At 56.8% G+C, this 8,843-nt stretch overlaps 1 long non-coding RNA gene across 1 annotated transcript; it reads left to right on the plus strand.

The window, feature by feature from the left end:
• The first annotated feature begins 501 nt into the window (after nucleotides 1-501).
• Nucleotides 502-7,602, plus strand: LOC128053032 (uncharacterized). The gene is made up of 3 exons (XR_008199899.1): nucleotides 502-536; nucleotides 4,996-5,112; nucleotides 7,536-7,602. It is a non-coding gene; the product is annotated as an uncharacterized LOC128053032 (long non-coding RNA).
• Nucleotides 7,603-8,843: the final 1,241 nt, after the last annotated feature.

Consider the following 8,843-nt stretch of genomic DNA (forward strand, 5'->3'; position numbering starts at 1 on the left):
GAGTTACCCCACGAGGGTGCTGACTCCACAGCCCCTGGAAGGTCCCCTGGCACACAATAGGTTTCTAACAAGTGTATTTTGAGTAAGTGAATAAAAGGAAGAAAGCAGTGGGTTTTGATGAGCAGGGTCTGTGGAGCCCTGCCTTTCCAACTTGCATGTGCCCACCGTGACCTGGGGAACTTACTGAAATGCAGACTTGGGTCCCCTTGGGATGGGAGGGTCCCAGATTCTGGGTTTCTAGCAAGCCCCTAACTGCTGGTCTGGGGCTCTCACCTAGGCCCTGGGGTTGCACACAAGGGCCTGGGGGTCCATCGGGACCCCAGGTGGCCCCCAGCCCGCTGCCGCCGGCCGCTCCCTTCCTTGCTGGCCGAGAGCATGCACCCTTGTAAGTCATCATTCTGGGGGCGGGGGCAGCTGCTGGTGAACTTCACTGATGCTGGTCGTTTTGCTTTCTGGGTCCTTGGTTGTAGGCCAAAGAGGAGAGAATAGTTGAGCTGGAAACAGAGAATGCTCTTCTTCACCTGAAACTGGCGGAGGTAATACTTTTACGTGTCTCGGGGTTGAGATGAATTATGTCCGGCATGTGCTGACTCAGCGTCCAGATTTGTCTCAGGCTCTGCAGAAGAAAGCGTTGAGATGCTCTTCTTCTCCAGCAAGGACCCTTTAAAGTATCTTATGCTCAACCATCTGTAGGTCTGACTTCCTATTATCTCTGTGCTCATGAATATTTGAAGTGAAGTCAAGTTGCTCAGTCGGGTCCGACTCTTTGCGACCCCGTGGACTGTAGCCAAGCAGGCTCCTCCGTCCATGGGATTTTCCAGGCAAGAATACTGGAGTGGGTTGCCATTTCCTTCTCCATGAATATTCAGGGAGTCATAAATTAACAAGGTGCCTGTGCTTTTAAAGCCAGCTTTATTGAGAACTCATTCAGGTACCAGACATTCACTCGGGTAAAACGTATGGTCTGGTGTTCAGTAAGCTCACAGCTACAATCCCACCACTGCAGTCAGCTGTGGGCCTCTCTCTTCAGCCCCAAAGACGAACCTGTGTGTGGTTCTACCCACGCCATCTGCCTCCCTCACCCCAACTTCTCTTGCAGAGCTGCCCTTCACTTTGACAAATGGGGAACGCTGGGGGATCCCACTTTGCTTATTCCTACGTGACTGGCCGTGGCCGCCTTTGGTCAGCTGAAAAGTGGCCCCCAGAGATGTCCGTTCCCTCCTAATTCCAGACGCTTTGAACGTGACCTTGACCAGGGATAAGACCTCTGCAGACGGGATAGAATTTGGGGTAGGGCCGACCCTGGGTTATCTGGGGTCTTGGTGCCTTCCTGCGAGTCCGTGTAGGATGGAGGCAGTGGTGACGGAGGATAAAGAAGGGAAATGTTTAAGACTCGAGAAGGGGGGCCTGGCGACATCAGGACCAGTGGAGGGGGAGGGCCCCTCTGAGCCTCGGAGGGCACGCGGCTCTGCCCTGGGTCTTGGAAGTCTGGCCTCAGGACGGCAGAGAAAACACTCGCGCAGTCCAGCCTCCCAGCTTGTGGTGTGTTGTTACAGCGGCAACAGAAAACCAACAAACCCCCATTGAATCACCCCCGCTCCCTGGAGGGCCCCCCTGAGCATACCCGGGGGAAGCAAGCTTCAGGCTCCTGGCTCCCCACAGATAACCCTGTTTCACTGAAAAAATGTAGTCACGCTAAAACTGCCTGTTAATTTAGGGCTGGTCACACTAGCTTTAAACAAAGCGCATATTAATTTATTAACTAACCTTCAAGTCCAAGATTTTCTGGTGCTTCTGAGCACACGTGTATGGGCTCTCGGCCACCAGCTGGCCTGAACTGATGGAAGGCGACACCCTAAACTCATCCTGCGGCATTTCCCCAGCCTCATCATCCTGAACTCAGGCTGCCCCGGCAGGTCACTCTGCCTGGAATCCCTTGTGGCCGTGGCTGCTCACACCTGAGGATAAGCTTCCAGCTCCGGTTTGGGGTTTCCACGTGTGTCTGCACTGTCAGCACAGGTGGTTGTTCTGCAGTCGCTCAGGCGTGTCCGACTCCTTGCGACCCCATGGACTGCAGCAAGCCAGGCCTCCCTGTCCATCACCAACTCCCAGAGCTTGCTCAAACTCTTGTCCATCAAGTCAGTGATGCCATCCAACCATCTCATCCTCAGCCGCCCCTCCTCCCACCTTCAGTCTTTCCCAGCATCAGGGTCTTTTCCAATGAGTCAGTTCTTCGCATCAGGTGGAGAAAGTATTGGAGCTTCAACTTCAGCATCAATCCTTGCAGTGAATATTCAGGACTGATCTCCTTTAGGACGGACTGGTTGGATCTCCTTGCAGTCCGAGGGACTCTCAAGAGTCTTCTCCAGGACCACAGTTCATTCCATCAGTGGGGGAGCTTGAGAATGCCAACCATTTTTCCAATTTGTCATTGAGACAATTTTTTTTTTTGCTTGTTTTACATGTAAAATCATTAGATATAGAATGTCAGATAGAGCCTGTAAAATTTCGAGTGTTTATAAGTCCCTGTATTCTTTTCTGAGAATTGACAGAAAAATCTCAGCCTCTGTGGCCCACATCCCCCGTGCCCTCACGGCATCCAACACCACTGGCTCAGCCCCCCGGCCTCGGTGGGAGCAGACTGTGTGTGTGTGTGCCGGTGTGTCCAGCACTCAAGGACCCTGCCACGAAACGGTGTTCTCGTTTTCAACCCCTGCCGTGCAGGCCGAGACAGCTATCGTCCCGACGGTAGGACTGCAGCCCTCCCAGGATTAACACTCCTGTGTTCATTTCGCAGTCGCCTGAATGAGCCCCGTGTCCTTTGCCCAAGGGGCCCTGTGTGTTCATGTTGGTCTTCACCCAGGCTGACTCCCGGTTCTCTCCCTCTCCCTGGGGCTCGCCCTCCCTGAGAAACTTCCGAAACCTCCTCCCCTCTTCCCCAGCCTCTGCTCCTCCAGCCGCTATCATGTGGCCCCTCGCCCTGGCAGGGGTGCTGGCCTCTGGTTTCAGTGGGGGCTTCCTCCCCTCCAGGGTCTGATACCTGTGTCGGCTGCGTCCCCTGGCGCCCGAGGCAGGGCTGCCCTTCTTGTGAGACCGGCTGCTCAGCCGCCGAGCCCCGTCCCCTGGGCGGTTCACCTCTGCCCAGGGCTCAGCGTCTGGTCCTGCCCTCGCTCGGTCCCTGCCCTGCCTCCGGGGTCCATGTGCCCTCTTCCAAGCACATGCCTCAGGACCTCTGTCCTGGCACCCCCTGCAGCTAGCATTACCTCCAATGTCCCCTGTGCCCCTGACCAGAGGCCGGCGTCCCACCAGCCAGGTGCGGGCCCCCAGCACACACTCTCCGGACAGGACAGGCCTGTGTCCTCACCGGGATGCCCCACTGGACCCCCGGTCATCTCCTCTGCCCTCTGCCCACCCCCGGAAAACAAGCAGCGGTTCCCACTGATGAAGTGAGTGCACACCCACCTCTCATGTGGCTTCTGAGCTGCGTGTCTGTGTCCTGGGCACGTGATAAAGCAGGGTCATGGGTGGTTTAACCACGTGTTCTCACTGCGTGGGGACGTGTACTTGCTGTTCTGTAGAGAAACTTTGCAGCGTCCGCTGGCTCGTGAGGACTTAGTGTGAGAGCGCAAACACCTAGAGGAACTCTGTGGGAGTCAAACAGAACGAAGGAAAACCCAAGCTGGCTGGCTGTGCCAGGGGCCTCCCTGCACCTCCCCACCAGCGGCTCAGGCCAGAGCCCGTGTTTCCGTCCCATCCTGAGAGTTTGACCCATCGCTGTTCCCACAATGATGCTCTGACGTCCAGACCATGAGGGCCCGTCGTCCACCGTCCGAGCGCCTTGTCCCCTTCCCCGCTGTCCTCCCCGCGGGCACCCCGATGATGCTCACATGAGGGCCTGTCGTCCACCGTCCGAGCGCCTTGTCCCCTTCCCCGCTGTCCTCCCCGCGGGCACCAGCGTGAGCTGCAAGTCCTCCGTGATGCGCCACCTGTGGGCCCCTCCCCCGCAGGAGACAGTGGGGGCCTCTGGGCACCCCTGCTGTGCCCCCAGCCGTGGGCTGCTCCCCTCACCCCAGCGCCTTCCAAACGCTGCTCCCGCCGCACCCGCCCTGCTCCTGAAGCAGCGCTGACCTGGGCCCTGCTCACCCAGCCTGGTCCTTGCAAGCTTGTTTCGGTGGCCAGTGCCACCACTTCATGGCAAATCCTGGGGGAATGATGGAAACGGTGACAGAGTTTGTTTTCTTGGGCTCCAGAATCACTGCAGTTCTGGGGAGAACTGCAAACAGTGAGTGCAGCCATGAAATTAAAAGACGCCTGCTCCTTGAAGAAAAGCAGTGGCAAACCTCAACAGTGTATTAAAAAGCAGAGACATCACTTTGCCTACAAAGGTCCGTCTAGTCAAGGCTATGCTTTTTCCAGTAGTCATGTATGGATGTGAGAGTTGGGCCATAAAGAAAGCTGAGCACCGAAGAGCTGATTCCTTCAAACTGTGATTTTGGAGAAGACTCTTGAGAGTCCCTTGGACTGCAAGGAGAACCAACCAGTCCACCCTAAAAGAGATCAGTCCTGAATATTCATTGGAAGGACTGATGCTGAAGTTGAAGCTCTAATACTTTGGCCACCTGATGTGAAGAGCTGACTCATGAAAAGACCCTGATGCTAGGAAAAATTGAGGGCAGGAGGAGAAGGGGACGACAGAGGATGAGATGGTTGGATGGCATCACTGACTCAATGGACATGAGTTTGAGTAAACTCTGGGAGTTGGTGATGGACAGGGAAGCCTGGCGTGCTGCAGTCCATGGGATCGCAAATAGTCGGACACGACTGAGCAACTGAACTGATGCCCTGTGGCCCCTGAGCTTGCCCTTGGCCTGAGCAGCGGCTCCTGGTGGGCAAATGGGCGCCCTGTGGACAATCAGGAAGTGTCTCCCTCAGAGAAAAGGCTCCTGGGTCTGTCCCAATGCTCTAAGTTGTTTTTTCCTCTCTTCTGGGCCACAGTCCTGGGAAGTGACCAGAAGGGACCACAGGGCAGAGACACAAGCGCTTCTCGGGGAGCAGATGCCCCGGCGAGGACACTCTCTCTCCGCCCTGACCCAGCTCTGCCGCGCCGCCCAGGTGAGGACTCCCTGGGGTCCGTCTTCGCTCGCGGGAGGAGCGTTTGTGTTCAGTCGGGAGAGTGGTTACTTTCTGGGGAATTGTGTAAGTCGTGCGGATCGAAATAGATGAGCTCTGCTTTCACTTTCACTTTCGCTTTCATGCATTGGAGAAGGAGATGTCAGCCCACTCCAGTGTTCTTGCCTGGAGAATCCCAGGGACGGGGGAGCCTGGTGGGCAGCCGACTCTGGGGTTGCACAGGGTCGGACACGACTGAAGCGACTCAGCAGCAGCAGCAGCGTTTATGTTACGGGAGTTTAGCTGATTGATGATGTCGTGTTAGTCTCTGCTGTACAGAGCAGTGCTTCACTCACATATGCACGTCCGGGTTTTCTAAATGTTCTTTTCCACTGTGAATAATCACGGCGGATCTACTCTTTTTAAAACAACTTTCTGTTTGTTTTTGTCTGTGTTGGGTCTTTGTTGCTGTTTGGCCTTTTTTCCAGTTGTGGTAAGCGGGCCCTCCCGCACTAGAGACTGTGGGAGCCTCTGGGCCTCCCCACCAGCAGCTCGCGCCGGAGTGCACAGCGCAGCGGACCCTAGTCACCATGCTCGGGCTCCTCATTGCGGCGGCTTCTCTTGCTGCGGACGCATGCTCTACAGCGCACCAGCCTCAGGAGCTGGGGCGCCTGGGCTCAGCAGTTGTGGTCCCGGGACTCGAGAGCACAGCTCAGCAGTTGCGGCTCACGGACGCTGCTGCCCTGCGGTGTGTGGGATCCTCCCCAAGCAGGCATCGAGCCCTCGTCTCCTGCCCTGGCAGGTGGATTCTCTGCCACTGAGCCGCCAGGGACGCCTGACCATCTATTCTCATGGAGTTACAGGAAGCCTTCATTTTAGGGAGCAAAGCCCCGCAGGGTGCTATGTGTGGACTTGCCATTACAGGCGACTCCCATCTCCATAATCAGTAGCAGACACAGTCCACTGTGGGCATTCTGCTTTCCGAAACTGAGTAGGAGGCTAAACCTCAGAGCATGACGAGGCCTCGTGCAGAGACAGGAAGGAAACGCATCTTGGCCGCGAGGTGAAGTGCTGCGTTCCCCTGGTTGTGGAATTTCGTATGTCACAGTTGCTCTCACCTACGCTTCACGTCAAATGTTACAGAACTGGCTCGTACACGTCTGATTAAATGGCGTTAGTACAGCAGATTATCCAAGAGAGCACCTCCTTTAAAAGCACCGTGGCTCCTGGCAGGAGCGGGGAGGTGTAGGCACACAGTCCACTGGCAGTTCTTAAGGTGGGCGCCTCTCGAGCGTTTTTCACCTTTGTTACAAACCGTGTGGCCTGGGTAAAGATCAGAAGGAAAAAAGATCATCATTGCAACAATAGAAGCACCATCTGTTAATAGGATTAATTTGCTCTTAGAGTGGTTCCCTCCCCCCACCCAGCATGAACTGCATTAGTTTATTTAGGATAGGTTTGTATGGAATTAATTCTTCATTCTCTTCCAACTGGGTAAAATTAATCCATCCTTCACTGAAGTATATAACTTTATCTGCGTCCCATAAAGTAAAAATAATTTAATTCAATTTAGTTTTGATGTTTTATGAAAATGTTTCCTAAACACACTGATACGGTCTCCACTTGATAGCCAGAAAAGGTTAACAAAAGGGACAAAGAACGTGTATTTCAGTTCAGCTCAGGCTCCATGAGTTTCGTGTTTGGTGCTAAAGAGCAGCGCCTCCGTTCTTTCATCTCATGGACTGGTCTTCAAGCCAACATCAGTTCAGCTCAGTTCAGTCGCTCAGTCGTGTCCGACTCTTTGCAACCCCATGAACTGCAGCACGACATCAGCCAGCACACCTCGGAGTTGTTTCGGGAGGAAAGAGCGCACGTTACGGGAGGATGCTGTTTAGCTGGGCTGCTGCATTGTTCCCGGGGCTCTGGAATCCAGGGCTTGTGTGCCTGGAATTCCGCTGTGCACATTTATAACCCAGGCGGGCATTGTTCTCCTGCCTGGGGAGTACATTAGAGCTTTGTTCCCGGGAGGGGAGCCCCCTGTCGCAGGAAGTAAACAGCAGGCGGAAAAACGTTGCAGGCGAGCTCTCCACCAGGCCACCGGCTGCGCTTCCTATGGAAGCTGATGAAAGACCTAATTTTCTTAAGTACTTCAGCTGTGTAAGTGTGTAAAGCCACCCAGGCTGCTTTCTGAAGTGCAGACCCCAGGTCTGGGCTCAGTGCTGGGAGGGAGGCGAGGGCGTGTCTGTGTGCCTGGCAAGCGTGCCTGGGTCTGGGGTTGAGGGCGTCAGCTTGAACAGATCTGGGTCGTGATCGACCCGTGTGTGGGCGTGCCGGGCTGGGCCTCACCCTGTGGAAGTCCCATGCGTGCGCTGTGATGAGCAGCAGCCATGCCCGTCACATTAGTCGTGTGGGTCCTTGTTTTGCAGAAGCTGAAACAAGAGATGGAGGCACTTCAGTCCCCTTCTCGGGGCCTTCTCCAGAGTTACCAGGAGCAGCATCGGGACTGTCTTTCTGAGACAGTGCAGGCCGTCCAGACGGCCCAGCTCCACCGCGAGGCTCTGCCGGGTGAGACGGACCCTGACCGAATATGCCTCGAGCAGCCCGCCTGAGGCCTGGGCGTCCAGCCCGCTCAGTGCTGGGAGCCTGCCAGCTTGTGGGCAGGGCCGAGTCCCTGCTCTCTGGGTGACCGCTTGACCTCTTGACCTTAACCTGTGGCTGAACAGGGCCCTCTGTGTAAGGGCCCCCACCATGGCACCCCAGAAACCCCCTTGTGGCCTCTGCCCCACCATGGCACCCCAGGAACGCACCTAGTACCCCCACCCCACCATGGTGCCCCAGGAACACACCCTGTGCCCCCCACCCCTGTCCAGACCATGGAGTGGGCCATCAGGATGGAGATGAGCATCCACGGTGCTGTCCTGAGACCCAGGGCCTTCCCCGAGGCTGGCACAGGCTATATTTTGGGTGCTCTGGCTGCAGAGGGCCCAACCTGCAGCACACTGGGTGCAGGGCTAGTGGAAGGGGCCGGGCCCTCTGGAGCCGCTCCGACAGGGTGACTTTGTTTGCAGTGGCCTGGCCGACGGAGGTGGGGCATCTGGAGCAGTCCCTGCGGGATGTGACCGAGCGCTGGCGGCGGGAGCTGCAGGAGCGGCGGCGGCTGCAGGAGGCTCTGGTGGTGGGTGACCCTCCGCCCGACCCTGACAACAGGGGCAGCGTTGGGGGGGGACCCTGTCCCTCCATGGGCCACCGCCTCCCCGGTCCTCCGGCTGCTCTGTCGAGGGCAGGGCTGGGGCCCCCCAGGCCAGGCTGGGTGACGCGGTGGCAGGAGGCGACCGCCTAGCACCTGCGGGGCCTTCGGGTGGGCCGGCAGGCGTGGGTGGGGGAGCAATTTGCAGAGGCGGAGACCCCCAAGCAGGACAGGAGCCCAGTAAGCCTGGAGTTGCCTCTGAGACACTCGTGGGCACAGGGTGTGGGCCCTGCCTCCTCACCAGCTCTTGTCCACCCAGCCAGTGTCTGCGCAGAGGTGACAGCTGGGCAAGGCCCTGGGGATATGCTCCGGCCTCCACCCAGACCCGGACTCTGGGCCCTAATCACATGTGACGATAGAAATAAGCAGGCAGGTTGATGACATTTGAAGGAATTGATCACAGATGGGCTGAACAGCAAAGCATTTCAGCAGGCTGCACCTGGCCTGTCCCCGGAACACTGGATACTTGGTGTGGGGACCGGGTGTG

Source organism: Budorcas taxicolor, chromosome 9 (assembly GCF_023091745.1).
Source record: "Budorcas taxicolor isolate Tak-1 chromosome 9, Takin1.1, whole genome shotgun sequence".
Taxonomy (NCBI): domain Eukaryota; kingdom Metazoa; phylum Chordata; class Mammalia; order Artiodactyla; family Bovidae; genus Budorcas; species Budorcas taxicolor.